The 19846-nt window shown below is 43.8% G+C and overlaps 1 pseudogene; it reads right to left on the bottom strand.

Moving 5' to 3' along the window:
- Positions 1–5318: 5318 nt before the first annotated feature.
- Positions 5319–5819, bottom strand: LOC118714192 (annotated as a pseudogene).
- Positions 5820–19846: the final 14027 nt, after the last annotated feature.

Below are 19846 nucleotides of genomic sequence, written 5' to 3'. Positions count from 1 at the left end.
ATATTACATTGCTGGTATCTCTATCTAGTAGTTGGTAGGACACATTTTCCCCCTCCTTTGTAATGCTATTGGACTTGGAGGGAATCAGGATCTACTGCCCGAAAATATGCCACTTTGGCATAAAATTATTTTGAGCTGAAGCAATTGAGAATCAACAGATGAACAAAAAAACCCGCTTTTTGGAGTTTCCCTCCTCTGACCAAAAGCAGCAGCTTCTGGGAAATGAGGCTGCTATAAGTTCCCTCTCTGGGTGGGTCTACTCATAAATGCCATCTCTGGGGAAGTTTTAAGGCTCCGAAGAAAGCAGGAAAGTCCACTCAAACTTGTAGAGACCAACATTATCACAAGCTTTCTTATCTCTGTTCTGGAAAATCCATCTGTCTCCCCTAAAGAAACCCATTTGTTCCTCCGACCTTGGCCTTATCTCTCCCTTCCTTTTCCCTCCTAAATTAGGTATATCAGCTTTATATCCCTTTGAATATTCCAGCATGGATAAGCTTTACATACATAATAAGCTTTGGCTTTCCCGAACCACCACCACCACTCCGCCTTTTGTTATCTTAATTCACAGGTCCTCAGGCACTAACGGGTACTCCTCCAAGAAGCTAAGGAGGTTGTGGGAGGGGGGGCGGAGTTCAGCTCTAGGTCTTTAGAGAAATAGTCTTAGTCCTCTGTCTTCGGTCCCCTCGCTCTCTTCAACGTTTTATTGAGATTTACCATCTGAGCTTTACTAGTATTATCTCTTTTCACCCTCAAAACAATCACATCAGGTAGTTGTGTCAGAGAAAGTAAACCGCTTCCCCAGGACCACATCCTGTGAAAAGTGGAGCAGGCACCTAAGTTAATACTAGCATCTGAGACGCTGACTTCACTGGGCTGCTCTTTTCACCTCTGTGAGCCTCAATCTCCTGTGAAAGGAGAGCATTGGGCTGGATCCCCCTTCTCCCGGAGGATTCGGAAAAGCTAAGCCCGGTGGGCTGAATGAGAAAAGGATTCTGTGGACAGTTTCATTCGGGAAATTCTGAGTTATGTAAAGTGTAAAGGTTTTTTTTTTTCTTCTCTTTTTAAATATTTATCTTTGACTTATAAAATATACCTGTATTTTTATTGATTTCAGAGAGGAAGGGAGAGGGAGAGAGATAGAAGCATCAATGATGAGAGAGAATCATTGATCACCTGTTTCCTGCATGTTCCTACTGGGGATGGAGCCTGTATCCCGGGCTTGTGCCCTGACCGGGAATCAATTCATGTCCTCCTGGTTCATAGGTCGATAATCAACCACCGAGCCTCACCGGCCATGAATAAAAGGCTTTTTTTTTTTTTCCTTTTATTTTCCCTTTCCTATTATTCATTCAGATGCATTTATTGAATGCCTTCCAAGCTAGGCCTCCAAAGGGGTAGAGCCTGCAATCCAAGACACAGTCTCTGCCCCGTGGAGTTCATTCTGTGTAGAAAACAGACATTGAGCAAGGCATGGCCGGCACCAAGGGTGTCAGCGTGTCAATGAGGGGAATCAGGGACACCCAGCAGGGGGTGCATGCCCTCAAAGAGACTTGGGGGTGGGGGTGGGGGTGGTTGCTGCTCAGGTTAGGGGATGAGTGGCAAAAGCAAGAGCCTGAAACATTAAAGAAACTGGTCAAAGTCCCGGCTGAAGTCAAATCTCCATGGAACTTAGACTCCTTTGGGAGATTTTGGACTGTACCTCCAGGGGAGTGAACTTGACACGTTTGCAGAGATCTTTCTGGTTGCTCAGGTGGATGGAGGCAGAGCTGTTAGGTCTGTAGTGTTTTCGAGGAGAGATGCTGGTGCTGCTGAGTGATGGCAGTGAAAACGGAGAAGACATTTGGAGATGCCGTTTTAGGAGATAAGGGAAAGAGAGGAATCAGAATGAATTCCCAGATTCTGGGCTCACACTGTGGGGTGGACGGGTCCTGGTACCGGTGCCTGGACTATGGAACAAGGGCTATTGATGTGGAGAATGTTTATGAGTCAGTGATGACAGGGACGGGTTGAGACCGATGAGCTCCATTTGGAGCTGACGCTGCAAAATCCCTAAAATAAATTGTGTGCAGCCTTCATTAAGACGATTTGACCTATAATCTATTTCTTCTTGGCAAAACATGTCCCGGGGCCAAGGTTCCATGAAGCACTGATAACCAGAAAGCAAATTGCATTGCCTGATCTTTAAATAAACGTTTCAACTCAAGCAGAAGAGAGATACAGAAAGTGCACAGCCATGCGTTTTTACAGTTAGCAGTTCGAGATGTTGATCAGTTGTTAGAATTCGACCACCATTGTTTGGACTTAATGAACAATGGCATTTTTTGGGATTGGCAACGACGAAAACATTTTGCATCTGTCTCTCAGACGATACACAACGTACTGCGTGCTAGTAAGCTAGTTAAACAAGTGATGTCATTACAGATCAGCTATTCAGATAATTTAGGTAAGTAATTTATTTCATAAATACATAAATTTCCTTGAATTTAGCAGACAGTACTCGTATTATTTATATTTTATAGTGGCGGCAAAAAGTCTAGCGCTGGCCTTGGACGTGACACGACTATACATAATTTTTTTATTTATTATATTTGTAAATTGTACTTAAGTTGAAATTTTAAAAAATATATTATAATACTATTTTTGCATTCTATGAAAATTTTTGTTGTTCCATATAGACCAAATTTTTCATCAACCCCGCCCCCCCCCCCCCCCCCCCCCCCCCCCCGCCCGGTCAATGTTAAAATCTGGTCACCTTACCTTAAACCCCCTCTGGAAATCAATAAATGCGCTGTGCTGTCTGTGGTGGGGGTGGGTGTTGACTATCCCTCCATCAGAGTGACAGTCTCCACCCAGCACCCAGCTCTTGGATCTATTTCTGCCTCTTGTCTCTTTCTTTCTTTTCTTAATCCCCAGCTCCTCCACTCGGGAACCTGTCCTTCTCCCTTTGTGTGCGGGACGCGGAAAAAGGAGAAGCAGCCCCGCGCACAGCGGCAGAGGCGCCTTAGACCCCCGCTCTGCCATCGCTCTGAGGGCACCAGGAACCACCGGGCCTCTTGTCTTACAGAGGCTGTTAGTGACCAGTACATCCAGGGAAGGACCTTCATCCGGACTTGGCCTCACCTGCCAAGTGCCTTCGTGCGAAGACCTCAGGAAGAAAGGGAAGGAAGGGTTCCTACCCATTTGCCAAAACGACCCTAACAATGGCGCAGCATAGGGGTCGGCAAATGCGTGGTTACGGGGTTAATGAGCACGTGACTATCAACCTCTGCTTCCTGCCCAGGGAGTGGGCAGCAGGGCTAACACCTCCCAACAAGCAGCCTTCACTGGCAGTGTGGTGTCATACCCTGGACGAATGAATGAATGAATGGATTTATTTTCTGGCCTGTTTCTTTCCACTGCTGGGTCGCCTGTCTGCTGGCCCTCAGTTTAATGCCTTGCCCTTGGAGAAGCTATTCTCCACCCCCCAGAAGAGCTCTAGGTCTTCCTCTTCCTAACACTGAGCACTGCTCCTCGCAGCCACCAGGGGGCCCCAGGCCTGTGAGGAGGCGGAAGGAGGCAGCCTGAACACGTGGCCAGCCGCTGCACTTCCTGGGTGCAAGTCTCTTCCATCTGCTAACTAGCTTTGTGACTGGAGGCAAGTTATCAAGCTTCTCAGTGCCTCCATTCCCTTATCAACTGAATGGTAATCACCGCAGTATCCACGTGTGAGTCGCGCTGTGAAGATGAGAAGAGAGAAGAACATTATGTCAAGTGCTTAGAGCAGTGAGGCCCTCAAAAACCACAGGCTGAATGAAGGAACGATGAATGCATCTGTCTGGCTGTTCTGACTGAGGGGTGTTAGAAGGTTCTGTGAGGTCCCAATGTCTGAGGAGAGAGGGGGAAAGCAAGCAAGGGTTTGGTGGGGGAGTGGGGTGGCAATGAAGGTGGTGCTGTCACTTGGTAGTATACATTTCATTTCAAGAGAGGGCCTGATCTGCCTTTACCGTGTGAAAAATGCTCCTTAGCATTTGCCCAAGTTAGAATGAGTCTAGCCTTGGTAATAAGAAGCCCTTGTTTTAATATAAATGCCACCAATTCTGTCTCTTCTTTCTGCTAGCTTCTGTCATGAGTGTGGTCAACTCACTTAACTATGTTTGGCTTCTCTGTCTGGTTACCTGGTGACGAGATGAGTGGACAGGGCAGGGCCCGCCTCAGAGTGTTCACTTATGGTTCCTACAGATGTGCACAGTAAGGGAAATTACCATGGACCCTGGAAAGCTCTTCTCCAATTCCCTGATTAAATTTAAATGTTTATGGATTTGTTCTCATTCGACACGAAAATATTTTTTACTGCTTGGGGAGGTGGAAGCAGAAAGGAATGTTGGAACAGATGCATTTGGTCATTTATTTTTCTGGCCTCGTTCAGATGTGGTTTTGAGAACAGCAGGGATCTGTCAGATCTGGGATCTGTCAGTTCTCAAGATCACTTCCAGCCCTGTAACTCTATGATCTAATAGAATTTATAACATTAAATATTCCAGTAGTGACTTGCAAAGATCGCTTTGACGGGATTACAGACGGTTCTGTAAGCATATACTTTTAGAAGAACATAATGCAATTTGCTTTCTAGCCCAAAGCCCTAAAAATAATTAGGTGGGAGTTCAGAGGAGTGTTAAAAGGCAGTTGCTTCTGGTGAATCTGAAGGGTTTTGAAAAATCAATCTCATTTATCATCAGAGGTAGGGCTTGCATTTTAGATTTCTTATGGTTTATTTAATAGTAAAGCCCAATGATCGTGCCAGCATTAAAAAAAAAAAAAGCAAGCAACAAGAAAAACCAGTACAACAGTCCAAACTCAAATTAAGAATAATAGAGCGAGGGAAGGTGTTCCAGAGTTTGGGAGTGAGTAATGTAACTGAGACCTGGGGTGTTTGCCGCTGGGGATTCTTACTTGGTCAGAGGTTTGACTGTAACATATGTGCTCCATCTGACCACATCTGTAACCCCTCGTGCTTCGGAACTGCTCAGCCCATCTGGTTGCCTTTCGTGGGGTTGGAGGGAGACTTTTTCACTGAAGTGCGATCGGGGTTCAGCTTGGTGTATGCAGAGAGGGTAGAGCCTGTTCAGAGGGGAAGTGCCGGGGGGCTCAGGACATCAGATAAGGGTGGGGGGTGGGGAGGGGCCACACTTTGGATGGAGAGCTGTCGTGTAGGCAAGAAGGAGCCATTTAGGGGTTTTAGTTTCTTTCTTTCTTTCTTTCTTTCTTTCTTTCTTTCTTTCTTTCTTTCTTTCTTTCTTTCTTTCTTTCTTTCTTTCTTTCTTTCTTTCTTTCTTTTCCTAGTTAAACAATGATTTTATTGCTCGAGTGCATAGATATTTTATGCAACCAGTGCACAGGCTGTGGATGACTCGTATTTCCAATTGGGGACAGGACTCTTTTGGTATTATAATATCCAGCCAAGTGGTGAATACGGCTCTCGATCAGAATCAGACGGAATTTAGCATCCTTATCCTTTTCTGTTTCTCTCAAGATGTTTTCGAACGGCAACAGCTTTCTTAATTAAATGGTAGAGGTCCTCAGGAAGATCAGGAGCAAGTCCTTTAGACTTGAGAATACTCAAGCTCTTATTGCCTGTCACAAAATGTACTTGTGCAACGCCATGTGAGTCTCTCAGGATCACACCGGTCTGTGAGGGAGGCAGGCCCTTCTTGGCCAGTTTGTAGATCTGCTCCTTCACGTCGTCAGTCTCGGTCAGGTGGGGACGCTGCGGCGGGAGGGCAGAGCCGACTGGGACAGGCCCTTCCTGGGAGCGTGTATGTGACCCATGATGGCGGCAGACTGGCTCAGGTTTTAGTTTCAATAGCTTATTCTAATGACAAGAATATATTAAATATCACTCACAATCTCATCTTTCAGGGCCATTGTGGCCACCACCCCGCCCCTTTTTTTTTTGGTTGGAGAGATATATTATCAAAGTGCTATTTTCAGGAATATTACCATGACAGTGGCAATTTAGGATTTAGGATATACCAAGGGAAGAACACTTAAGGCATTATTTAGACTATTTAAGAAACTAACTTATGGGTCACTGGGCAAAATGCTAGTGGCAGCAATGACCAAAAGGAGGAAGGAATAGATTTGAGGCCATTAGAAATAAAGAATCAGAAAGTCTAGATAAACGTCAGTGTGGGGTGTGAGACTGAGATGGAAGAGTTCAAGGTGATGTAGAGCCCAGCCAGCATGGCTCAGTGGTTGAGTGTCAACCTACGAACCACGTTCGATTTCAGATCAGGGCATCTGCCCAAGTTGTGGCCTCTATTCCCAGTTTTCGGTATGTAGGGGGCAGCCAATCAATGATTCTCTTTCATCATTGATATTTCTCTCTCTCTCTCTCTCTCTCTCTCTCCCTCCCCCCCCCCCCCCCTCCCTCCCTCCCTCACCCTTCCTCTCTGAAATCAATTAAAAAAATTTTTTTAAAGGTGACCCAGAGAGTTCTACTGGATGAACATCATCAAGTCATTTATTCATTCAACAGAAGCGTATCTAGTACTAACCACCTCACTGTGTTGAGGTTCACAGACAACAAAGTAAAGTAAATAACTACAAGACATAGCGTGCTGGATGGTAGTCAGTGTTATGAGGGGAAATTAAGAAAGGAAGCAGCTAGGGAGTGTGGTAGGTTTAGTTTGAAACAGAGTGGCCAGGGAAGATCTCAAAGAGGGCATTTTTAAATAAACAGCTGGAATGAGTGAGGAAGTGAGCCTCTGGTTACCTCCCCCCTTCACCCCCTCAAGGAGAAGGAAGTGACAGGGACAGAACCAGGAGAAGAGGGAAGCCAGCAGGGGCTTTTAGCAGAAGGAGGACTCTGATTCTGGCTGTCATGTTGAGGACAGACTGAGAGGGATAGCAGTGGAACAGGAGAAAATGGTGCATCCACAGAAAGAGGAGGGGTGGTTACCTGCTAGGGTATTGGTAACAAATTACCACCAACTGTGCCTGGCTTATGAGAACAGAAAAGTATTCTCCAGGCCTGGAGATTAGAAGTCTGAAACCAAGCTGGTTCCTTCTGGAGGCTTTGAAGGAGAATCTGTTTCTTGTCTCTCTCCCAGGCTCTGGAGGCTGCCAGCAACTGTTGGCATCCCTTGGCTGGTAGACTCATCTTTGCAATCTCTGCCTCTGTCCTCACACTGCCTCTCTTCTCTTCTAAGGATGCTTATTACTGGATGTAGGGCTCATCCTAATCCAGGAAGGTCTCATCTTGAGATTCTTTTTTGTAATCCTCACCCGAGGACAAGCTGAGAGAGAGACAGACAGACAGACAGACAGAAATGGGTCAATTGCCTTCTATCCATGCCCTGACCAGGTATGGAAACTGCAACCAGGTATTTGCTGTGATGGGAAATTGAACTGACAACATTCTGGTGTACCTGATGATCTCCAACCAACTGAACCATAAGTATGTCTCTAAACACCCTTTGTCCAAATAAGTCACATTCACAGGCTCCGAATGGAGACGTCTTTCATAGCACATGTGGACTATGAAGGGGCCACTATTCAGTCATTACAGGAGGTCAAGTCATTACAGGAGGTCAAGCACATTGCCAACTGTTCTGACCCAGGAAGACTTGGTGATTCTCCAACAGTTTCACAGGCAAGTGCTGTCTCATTCTATGAGTTACCTTGGCTTCTGTCAGCAATGCAATCCTGAAAATAACCTGACTATAAAATGCATGCCGAAATCGGTTTGGCTCAGTGGATAGAGCGTCAGCCTGTGTACTGAAGGGTCCCAGGTTTGATTCCGGTCAAGGGCATGTACCTTGGTTGCGGGCACATCCCCAATAGGGGATGTGCAAGAGGCAGCTGGTCAATGATTCTCTCTCATCAATGTTTCTAACTCTCTGTAAAAAAATCAATAAAATATATTTAAAAAAAAAAAGCCATGGTCATAACCTTGAACCATAGTTTAACCATGGCATTTCCCCAGGAAGGCTCAGCTACCTAGGAGAGTGCTCATCTGGTGATCTCCCCTGATGAAGGATTGATCCTGGAAGGTCATGTTCCTGTGTAGCCCTGACCACATTCAGTTCTTGGCCTGGTCAACTTTATTCTAATGAGGAAATGGATGAAGAACCAATTTCATTACCTCTGGCCAGTGTTGAAATCCAGAAGAGAATCTAATATTTAAAGTCAGTGGTTCTTATGCTTATTTTGTGGCATCAGAGGTTCCCTTGAGATTATGTTAGAATATTATGGATCTCCTTTCCCATAGAACTATAGTACTGATTCTCATTATAAACAATACTGGGGCCTTCTGATGGAGTGGCCCACTTTTTAAGTCACGGCCACATTGTTTTCATGAGAATTGCATGGTACCTAAACTCTTCACCCCGGAAAACTGCCCGGCCCACTTCATGTCATGTGGAATGGCAAACAGGATTTGAGCCTGGAGGTCTTCAAGGGCACCAGGTTGCCAGAGAGCGCAGAGCAGGCAAGGCCTGGTCAGGACGTGGCAGATGCAATTTAGAGGAGAGGCCATGAAGCCCCCTTGCTGGGTCTGCGGAGAAAAAGAAGGTCGAAGCCAACACACATCCAGGAAGAGCATTGGTGATGGGCTGCGTGCAGAGAGCAAGGGAAAGAGGATTTTGGAAGAACTCTGGGCGTGCGAGCCTACACACGCAAGAGAGGAGGGTGGGGGAGAGACAAGCGAAAGTGAAGAGGGAACTGTTTTGATGACTTGTTCAGTTTGTATCTTCGAATCTTCTTAAAGTCCATACTCAGGCTGGAAACTTTTAACTCTAATCGCTGAATTTGCAGACGTGATAGTGACATATAAACAACGTTTGGGACTTTCATGCGGACTTCAGATGCTGCTGGTTTTGGAGGTATAGCTTACCTTCTTCTCTACAATGTCTATTTTCATGTGTCTCAGGACCTGTGTAATTGGATAATGAACATGTCCTAAACTTAAATACAAACTGCTTTAAAATAGCACTTACAGATAGCCCCTGTTGAACTCCCAACCTAACCCCTAAAAGGACAGAATTCTTCGAGTGCTACATGATGATCTTATCTTGTGAAAAAATGCAGATTGTGTAATGTGGGATGTGTCTAAGAGGAAAAGGAAGGCCTACGGGCATATGGAGGTTTGGGGTTAGAACAGATGTGACATTTATTTAAAACAAACAAACAAACAAAAACTTACTGTGTGCCTACGCACGTGTACACACATGTAAATGCCATCACCAGTAGTTACCTCTGAGCAGGACGGTGGGGACAGGCGGAGGGGAGGGGGCTTTCAACATTTCCCCTAAGTATCTACTGTGTTTCCCTGAAAATAAGACATCCTCCGAAAATAAGACCTAGCGCAACTTTGGGAGAAAAAATTAATATAAGACACTGTCTTATTTTCAGGGAAACAGGGTAGTATTGTATGAATCTTTTATTTGTTTTCTTTATTGTTTGAATATTTTAAATGGAGAATATATTCACAAATTACTTGTGGATTTAAAAGAATTAAAGGGAAAAAAATAAAAGAATTAAAGGAAGGCAAATACCAAGTTCAACACAGCTAGTATTATCAGACACTTAGACCTTCTAGAAAATGAGAAAGGTTAGTTCTTAAGAACACGGTAGATAGACTTAGTTTTTTTTTTTTTTTAAGATTCTTTAAAAACTGATTTTTAGAGAGTGGGAGAAAAAGAAACCTCACCCGGCACATGTCCTAAGCAGGAATGGAAGCAGCAACTGTTTGGTGCACGGGACAACACCCAACAGTGAGCCACACTGACCAGGGCAGTTTTAGGCTATCTTAAATGATATGTGTCCTTGATGGGTCTTCCACTCGAGGATTAAGATAAGTGCTGCTTCTACCGTTGCTTCCTGAACTTGTAACTCTGGCCATCAGAGTGTACAGTAACTTGTCTTGAGTAGAAACATGAAATGCCAAATGACCCAGCTAATCACCACCTTACTCTTCCTAGGCTTGTTGCATAATGGAATTAACAGACAAAATATAACAGACAAAAACAGAGTTTTCTAGTTAAAAAAAAAAAAATTCATGTCAGAGAGAAGGGAGAGGGAGAGATAGAAACATCAATGATGAAAGAGAATCATCAATCGGCAGACCACAACCTGGGCCAAACTGGGAGTCAAACCCTGACTGCCTGGTTCATAGGTCAGCACTCAACCACTGAGCCACTGCAGCTGGGCAGAGTTTTCTCGTCAAGGAGTCATCAGGTTCATGTTCTCTCTAAGACTCTAGGTAGATCCTTCCTAGTCACTTCCAGTTTCTGGTGTTGTTGCTGGAACCTTGCTTGGCTTGTGGCTTCATGATCCGAATCTTACTTCCTCCTCTGCCTCTGCCTCCATCATCACATGGAGTTTCCTTGTGTATCTGTCTTCCCTCTTCATAAGGACACAGTCAGATTGGATTAAGGGCCCACCCTACACCAATATGATCTCATCTTAAGTAATTACCTCTGCAAAGACCTCTTTCCAAATAATGTTGCATTCTGAGGTATTGGGGGTTAGAACTTCAACATAAGTTTTGGGAGACACAATTCAACCTATAACAACATGCCAAAGCTGGACCTTGAGTTATCTATCGTCTTCCCTCCCCACCAAATTAAACTTATAATGATTCACTTTCTGTTTCTGCTCCCCCTAAAAACATCTTATGATCTTGGTAAGTAATAGTTTTGGGTGCCCAAAAAATTTTTTGGAAGGAGGACCTGGGCCTAGAACCTGTCGGACCAATCTGGATTGTTACAGGAGAGACATCCCAAGGAAGTTTCCAATGGGGTGCCCTCCTCAGCAGGTCACTGTAGTACCAGCCTGCTGGCTACCGTTAAAACATTTAAGGCTCTTGTCTGTGGATTTTGCCAGCCCAGAAAATTGTGGTAGTCTGAGCTACTGTATCAGCCAATGTTATTTAAATTCCTATAGGCTTCAAACCTCATATGTTAAGTGATTGTGTATGAGTGTATGAATGTGTGTAAGAGTGTAATTGTGCTCGTGTGCATATGTATGTGGGAGCATGTGTTTGTGTCAGTGTGTTTGTGTATGTGTGTGTGTGTGTGTGTGTGTGTGCACTGAGTATGTGAGTTCAAGGTTTAGGTGTGATGATACCATCAGTTGACTGTCTCAGAATTTTTGCAGACGTCCATTGCAACATGGAAGCCCTATAAATTTGAGCATATAAATTTGAAGATTACAGTGAATTTATGGTAGTGGTTTAAGTTATTTTTCTCTTCTTATGGGTTCTTTTTCCACAAACCTCTGATCTACCTATTAGATTCAAGCTGTTGGCTATAAAATGTGAGTGCAGAAAGAAAAATAGAGAAAGCTAGAGAAATGCTGGAAGCAATAAGACTTCTTAAATAGAGGGGAGGGAGGTAGAAGATATGGGAAACACAGACAGACAGACATGTATCAACCTGAGTAAAAAGCAAATGGGTCAGTGTTCCCCAGGCGCCTGACATCAAAAGTTCAGTTATATATAGCCTTGGCCAGTGTGCTAAGTGGTTAGATCAGTGTTTTTCAACCTTTTTGGGCAAAGGCACACTTGTTTCATGAAAAAAATCACGAGGCACACCACCATTAGAAAATGTTAAAAAATTTAACTCTGTGCCTATATTGACTATATATAAAGTAATTCTCTTGAATAGGAATCAAATAAACACAAAGAAAGTATTTTATAATTACTTTATTATGAAATATTAAGTAAACAAAATAGTGAAAAATTATAAAATTATAAAATTCTTGTCTTGTTTGCACCTATGGCACACCAGGCAACAACACAACTAGTGTGCCGCGGAACAGCGGTTGAAAAACGCTGGGTTAGAGAGCTGGCCCGTGCACCATAGGGTCGTGAGTTCAATTCCTGGTCAAAAGCACATATCTGGGTAGTGGTTTTGCTCTCCACCCCCAGTTGGGGGTGGCAGGTGGGGGATGTGGGAGGCAACCAACAGATGTGTCTCTCTCACATCCATGTTTCTCTCTCTCTCTCTCTCTCTCTCTCTCTCTCTCTCTCTCTCTCTCTCTGCCCCCGCCCCTTCCACTCTCTCTGAAAAGCAATGGAAAAAATATCCACAGATGAAGATTAACAAACAAACAAAAAATTTAAAAAAAAATTGTTTTTTTAAAAAGTAGAGTGGCGTGGGTGAATTATCAAGCTTATATTTTTTATATTTTTTTATTTTAAATTTTTTTTATATTTTATTGATTTTGTACAGAGAGAAAGGAGAGAGATAGAGAGTTAGAAACATCAATGAGAGAGAGTCATCGATCAGCTGCCTCTTGCACACCCCCCACCGGGGATATGCCCACAACCAAGGTACATGCCCTTGACCGGAATCAAACCCGGGTCCCTTCAGTCCCCAAGCCAATGCTCTATCCATTGAGCCAAACCGGTTTCGGCTCAAGCTTATCTTTTTAACAAAGTTCTGGGGTAAGAGGAGAGAGAGCATACAAGCTGTTGTGGGGAAAGTGAAGAACCACTAGGAAAGGCTCAGTTATGCACTGCAGAGTTAGTATTCATTTCAAAATTTGCTCCAACAATGTGTCATCTTAAATTTAGCGCTCCGATAGCTTTGAATGTTTTCTGTACCCATAAGGGTGCATTTTCTATTAGACTGTGTGCACCCATGGTCTCTGGTCACCTGGTGATGACGGTGAAAGTCCCAGAGGTCTTTGAGTTGCCTCCTCAGTGAGAGGAAAGGTGTTTGTTGGGTCAGATTCACCAGGTTAGTGAAGAAATAGGTGTATTTTATTTATTATTTATTTTTGTTCATCCTCACCAGAAGATATTTTTCCCATTGATTTTTAGAAAGAGTGGAAGAGAAGAAGGGAGCAGGGGAGAGAGAGAGAGAAACATCAGTGAGAGAGACACATCAATTAGTTGCCTCCCACAAACACACCTACTGGGGCCGATGGATCCTGCAAGCCAGGTATGTGCCCATGACTGGGAACTGAACCCACACTGACCAGGGCAAGCTAGGTGTGTTTTTAGAAATCAGACTACTCATATTAAGGTTTAGGAATTAGAATCTGTAGTCTTAGGAAATGAATCAACTATCTATATACTATCTCTTTACTTAATAAATTGGTAAGATGAATCTAAATTCTAGAAGAGGAATTAAAGCAAAACCTATTTTAAAAAACTGCTTTGGAGACACAGCTAAATATGCACAGAGGCTTGAAGGTAAAGTAGAACCTAATCAAATCCTAAATAAAATTCCAGAAACGACAATATCTCTGGTGGGACGAGGATGTGGAACAGGGAGACGTGGTTACTGTCGGGGCTTTTTCTAGATAAACTTAGACTGGCTCCCTTTGCAGTGCTGGTGTTTTCTGAGTCAGCTTTACTAAGTGCATGAGCCTTTTGTGGACAAAGGGGGATTTTAAAAGTATGGCCAATATTATTGTTGTTAATATGCTAATTCAACAATGAAGATTTATTAAGTGCTTGCTAAATGCTGTACACTGTTCAGCACTCATTTCTGAATATGCAGTTTTTAGATGCTTGCTTTTTAAATTATTTTTTTCTTACATTCAGAGATAGTGCTTTTTGTTTTTCTGGTGTGTGTGAGTGTGTGTTTGTGTTTTGTTTTTTCCCCCTAGAAAGCCTTGTTTTTTGTTTTTGTTTTTTTTTTAAATAGAAGAATTCACTTAATATAAATTCACTTAAAAAAAAAAACTTAAAGAAATTCTATTCTGTGTTAGGCGAGAGGCGTCTACACTGAGCAGGAGGTATTAATGTGTCCCTAAGTAGAAAACTGCTGCTTGAGGTCCAGTACCTGCGCTTAACTCACCAAAGAGTAGCATGTTTTGAAGTATCTTCTTTCTTAAGGAGAGACACCATCTCCTAAGAAACGTGCACCAGGCCAGGGGCTGCACGTTAACCATCTTTGCATTTCCGATAACACCGAGCCCAGAGCACAGAATATAAAATATGCTGGAAACATATTCTTTGAAGGAATGCTTGATTGGGTATCTAAGCGGAAAGTGCCATTTCTTTGCCTATGACTGTCACCGGTGGTTTTTTGTTAATGACATGTCCCCCGCTCTCGGTGATAATTAATGCTCAGTGCAGACTGCAGGGTTTGGATGGAGAAGTCTGAACAATAGCTAGACAAGACAAAGCCTGTTACATCTCATGCAGGCTTCTGCTTCGACTGATGTGGTTTGGAATTATATGTTAGGAGCACCGCATACCCGGGGAATATTGATTGCATTTCACATAATGCAATTTACAGTTAAGATGGTTAGGCTGGCCCAGGGAAATATTTGTTTTGTTCAATAATGTTAGAAAACATACATTTTAATAAATACTGCACGAGAACAACCCTTTTGGGTGAACTTCAAGGAAATAAATACACTACCAGATGGCTATACATTGGTGGGTGTTCACGTATCTAAAATCTGGAGATATGTGTGGAGGAATTCTTTGCTTTCCAAATAGATTCTTCTGAATTGTTCTTGTTGTAATATCAGAGACCTTTGTTTGGCATTTTGTATGTAACCTTTACTATCTAATAAGAATAATAGTTATAGGACAAACCATACAACATGATTCCATTTGTTTAAAATAAATATGTATATCCATATACATTTATAGGTGCACACACATGCATAAAACTCTGGAGGACTAACTTCACAGTGGAGTGATGAGGAGCAGGGCAGAGTGAGATTATAAGGTATTTTTACATTTTGTTATATATTTCAGTGATATTTGATTTTTTTTTTTTGATATTTGATTTTGATAATAAGCATATATTGCTTTTGTAATCAGAGAGATTAATATACAGAGCTGAAGTTGATAACATAGATAATAAAAATAGTATTGCAAAGAGCTTGAACATAATCTAGCTGTCTGTGCAGCATGTTAAAAGAAAATTAAAATATTGAAAGGCTGTATTTAGGTTAACAAACCCAACCACTGATCAAGATAGGCCAGGAACTGACAGAACTTGGGGTGTCTAGCAGCATACTTCCTCCAAACAGGGTTTCTCAAACCATTGATGGTGAAAGGGAAGCTTCATTTTGCTTTTTATTTCCCCAATGCCTTGCAGACCGATACTTTAATAAAATCAATAAAAACGAATTACTGGGAAAATGAAATTAACAAACAACAAAGACTTCAGGGCCCAATATTTTTATTATTAGATCGAACAGACAGACATAAAACTCCTCTGTCAAATTACTTTTAAACGGTGGTTCTCAGCGGGGGTGGGGAGCTGTGCCTTGGCCCCCCGGGGGACGCTTGGCAATGCCTGGAAACATTTGTGGCTGTTACACTGAAGAGGGTGGTGCTGACTGGCATCTCAGGGATGCTGCTCAATGTCGCTAAGGTGCCCAGACAGCCTCCCACATGAAGAAATTGTTGGACTCAAGGTATTATTGGTGCTGATGTTGAAAAACCCTACCTTCAATATATTTTTTTAAAGTTTTTATTTTTTATTTTTTTATTTCGGAGAGGAAGAGAGAGAACAATTGATGAGAGAGAACAATTGATGAGAGAGAACCTTCTGCACACCTAACACTGGGGGAGCAAGCCCACAACCTGGGCATGTCCCCTGACTGGGAATCAAACCATGACCTCCTGGTTCATAGGTTGATGCTCAACCACACCGGCCAGGCCCTGCCTTTTAAGTGGTCAGTCGTAGTTTTTGTATTTACCTCTAGGCAGACGGGTAACATTTTTTAGACCCTGATCCACAGACCGCAGTCTGAGGAGCCTGCTCTAAATGAAAATGGGCTAGAAACAGAATCAAATGAAACGTGAAATTATTCTCTGTAGATGGTGAGACCGGGTCTTGAAGCTCACTTGTGTGAGCCTGGGGAAGTGAGCTGATATCTCTGGGCCACCATCTTCCCATCTGTGAAATGGGAAGACTGCCTGTTCGCCAAGCTCCTGTGTGGATTAAATGTAAAAATTGGTTTCAGTAGTGCCTAACGCACAGTAGCACCCAATATGACATCCGTAGGGTAGTTCTCCCCTCAGCTCTGTGGAAGGACTGCGTCCCGGGTCACTGAGGCCCCAGAGCGTGGCCTCAGTCTTTTCATTTCCGTGGTGAGGCTTATGGGGACACACGTCCGGTTTTCTCTTCCTCCTCAGAGAAGGCCAGGGCTCAATAGACACTTTCAGCTGCCAGACCCGTGAATGTAGAGGGCGGGCCTGCCTCTCCTGAGAAGATTAAATGAAACTGCTTTGTAAAACAGAGAGTACCATGCTAATGTGACCCTCGCTGACTCAGTCAGTATCTACTGGGGCCTTACTAGATGTCTTTACTATCAAGGGATGGGGGGAGGGAACTAGATGGACAAAAGGAAAAGAGGCCCCAGAAAACTTGCCACCTGGTAGCAGCGAGCATTTTGTGAGACCCGAAGCTGTTCGAAGAGAAAAGCCAAGTTCCCATTCATTCAAGAACAAAAAATAAATCACACACACACACACACACACACACACACACACACACACCGAAAATACAACAACTTAGGGAGGAAGAGAATAGACAATCTTTGGAGACGTTTCTAGCACAACTTCTGAGGCAGCCACAGGGCAGCCAGCTCGGCTTTGGCAGGCCCTATTGGGATCTCACCCAACGAACTCCAGCTGCACCTTAAAAAGGGACTGTCCAGCTGGCTCTGGTCCTCCCGTCCTGACCTGGCGCTCAGGGCCACACACCTGGCCCCTGGCACTGCTGACCGGGCTCTGGAAACTGGAACAGACCCTCAGTGTTCCCGTTCTGGGAATGGGGAGGGATGAAGCGTGGCTGTGGGCCCAGCGTCCTGGGCCGGTGGCCCAGGATTGCAGCTCTTAGAGGAGATGTGGGAGAGGCAGGGGCAGAGTTCTGGGGGGTGGGGAGCAGGTCCCTCTGGTCAGGGCAAAACCCGAGGTCTGTCCTAGCAGAGGCCCAATAGGATCTCTGCTTCCAAAAACTCTCTTTCTGGAGAAACTTCCCTCTCTCTCTCTCTCAGTTGCTGTGTGTGAGTCATGCTCTGGGTTTCGAGAAAGCTGTGGGGACCTGTCCGGGGCTGTTCTCACTCTGTGTTCTGAGTAAGGACAGGTGCTTCACAGTGACAGCTGCACTCCCAGCTGGGGAGGGAGGCCGAGGGGAGCAACCTCACGGAACAGTCCAGAGGCTGGAGGTTCCCACGCTGCAGACAGGGCTGGATGGGGAAAGGTGTGGATGAGTCACATGTCTGTTAACTACCCGTGGCTGCCTGGGAGGAAAAATCTGTTCTGTTCCCAATCCCCATGACTTCAGCTGCCTCTCCACACCCACACCACCCTCAGCATCTTTGCTGCCGTCACCGAAGGGACCAGAGGAAGGTGGCTCCCTGGTCACCTTCCGAACCTGAGGCACCAACAGACCCTGGGCACAGCCGGACAGTTAAGACACCATTTCTCTTCCATAGGCACTCGCAGCCTGGATGGTGCCACGAACCGGGAACTAATGATGACCTCCCATGAGTCAAATGCTATAAAAACACATTTGATGAGGATTTAGGAACAGAGAGGGAGAAGCCGGTGAGTGCTCAGAAACAAAGAAACGGTCCTCTATGCCCCCTTATGAGCTCCTGGCACAGGCTTACAACATTCGAGACAAACCCTGACTACTTAGAAATATGTTCTCATTTTATGACGTTTACTTCTTCTTCTTCTTCTTTTTTTATTCGTTGTTAAATGGGAAACATCTTTATTTCACTTGTTAAAAAAATGACTTTTAGAGAGAGAGGAAAGGAGAAGAATAGAGTGATAGAAACATCGATGAGAGAGAAACATCATCCATCATCAGCCTCCTACATGTAACCCCACTAGGGTGGAGCCTGAAACCCAAGCATGTGCTCTGACCAGGAATCGAACCTGTGACCTCTTGGTGCATAGGTTGACACTCAATCACTGAGCCACACCAGTTGGGCAAACATATATTCTTAAACTGTGCAATTTCACCTTCCAAGTCTTATGATACATTATAAAAATATCTTTTCACCGAAACCAGTTTGGTTCAGTGGATAGAGCATTGGCCTGCGGACTGAGAGGTCCTGGGTTCGATTTTGGTCAAGGGCATGTATCTGGGTTGTGGGCACATCCCCAGTAGGGAATGTGCAGGAGGCAGCTGGTTGATGTTTCTCTCTCATCAATGTTTCTGGCTTATAAAATATATTTAATAAAATATATTTTAAAATAATAAAATAAAAATATCTTTTCACCCTGCACATGCTTTGGGTTACTATCTAACTTAGTTCTTAATAGGTGTCCAAAAGCAATTCATTGATACGTTCCTGCAGATTCTTAAGTCTGTATAGTCTGGTACCAGGCATAATTGGAAGATGATGCCACAGTTTATCCTAACACATATACACGCATTTGACATTTCTTCCTATTTTCAAAGAAATGATATATGAGTACACTCATATACTCATCTTCCCCCCCCCCCCACACACACTGATCTCACATAGGTTTCCCCCCCCCACTAAATCAGGAAAAGAGTGCACTTTCTAAGGCTGAGCTCTTGGCACATGAGCTGCATGACTCAACTTTGCCATGACAAGGTATTCTGGGGGCTTTTTAAAAGTTTGGAAACATTATTAAGATCAGTAAAAACAGGACATCGAGTCATATAATTGAAAATTAGAAAAAAAATTATTTTAGCTTCTGATGGTTTGATGAAACTTCTTATTCACTGGATTCATAATTCATAAGCATTGAAGTCAAGAAAATTGTGGGGACATAATTGAAATATGGTAGCAACCATACTTGGGTAAAAACTGCTGTTTGAATTTTAACCCTGCTATTCTGGCTTCGGCATTCGCTTACTTGCTTAAACAATAGGGTAGTTACCTCAGCTTCCAGATGGAGACCTGGAGGCTAAGGCAATTTTCCTGTGGTTGGGACCAGGACCACAGGAGATTGATTCCCACTGACTCAGTAGCTTCAGGGGTAGGAACTGTAGATAACCTTTAGAGATTAACTGCTGAGCTCTGCTTCTGTACTATCTGCTATCACAAGATAGGGCCACATTCCAATGTCCAGCAGGATGTGGCTGGGAAAGACCCTGAGGGTTGTTCCCAGCCTTTAGAATTTAGAATTCAGAACAAAGGAAAATTCTTGTGGTTTAGACCTTTAAAAGGACTGCCTACATCTGAAACGGTGCTGTCGTGAGTGTGGCCACCTGCGTGTGGTGCTCTCACGGCCGTCCTGGCCAGTTCAATAAATCCTTGCCTGCTTTTTTTTTTTTTTTTTTTAAATCAATCATCAGCCTCCAGTGATCTTATTTTGAACCCAGGGTTCGACTCCACAACAATAATTTTGCAGTCATGATTTTTGAGTCTCAAAAATGCATTCAGCTTAAGCCGGTTTGGCTCAGTGGTAGATTTGGCTCAGTGGTAGAGCGTTGGTCTGTGGACTGAAAGGTCCCAGGTTTGATTCCGGTCAAGGGCATGTACATTGGTTGCAGGCACATCCCCGGTGGGGGGTGTGCAAGAGACAGCTGGTCGACGTTTCTCTCTCATTGACGTTTCTAGCTCTCTATCTCTTTCCCTTCCTCTCTGTAAAAAATCAATAAAATATATTTTTTTAAAAATGCATTCAACTGAATCAAATGTAGTATTTTATAAAATATATATTTTTATTGATTTCAGAGAGAAAGGGAGAGGGAGAGATAGAATTATAAATGATGAGGAGAATCATTGATCGGCTGCCTCCTGCATGCTCCAAAGTGGGGATCAAGCTTGTGCTCCGACTGGGAATCAAGCCAGGACCTCCTGGTTCATAGGTCTGTGTTCAAACACTGAGCCACACTGGCCGGGCCAAATGTAGTATTTTTTAAATTTAAAATGGGTAAAATATAGATTTATC

This window comes from Pipistrellus kuhlii, unplaced genomic scaffold (genome assembly GCF_014108245.1).
Source record: "Pipistrellus kuhlii isolate mPipKuh1 unplaced genomic scaffold, mPipKuh1.p scaffold_m20_p_10, whole genome shotgun sequence".
Classification (NCBI taxonomy): Eukaryota; Metazoa; Chordata; class Mammalia; order Chiroptera; family Vespertilionidae; genus Pipistrellus; species Pipistrellus kuhlii.
The sequence above is the reverse complement of the archived record's forward strand: the minus strand, read 5'-3'. Positions and strand labels throughout refer to the sequence as shown.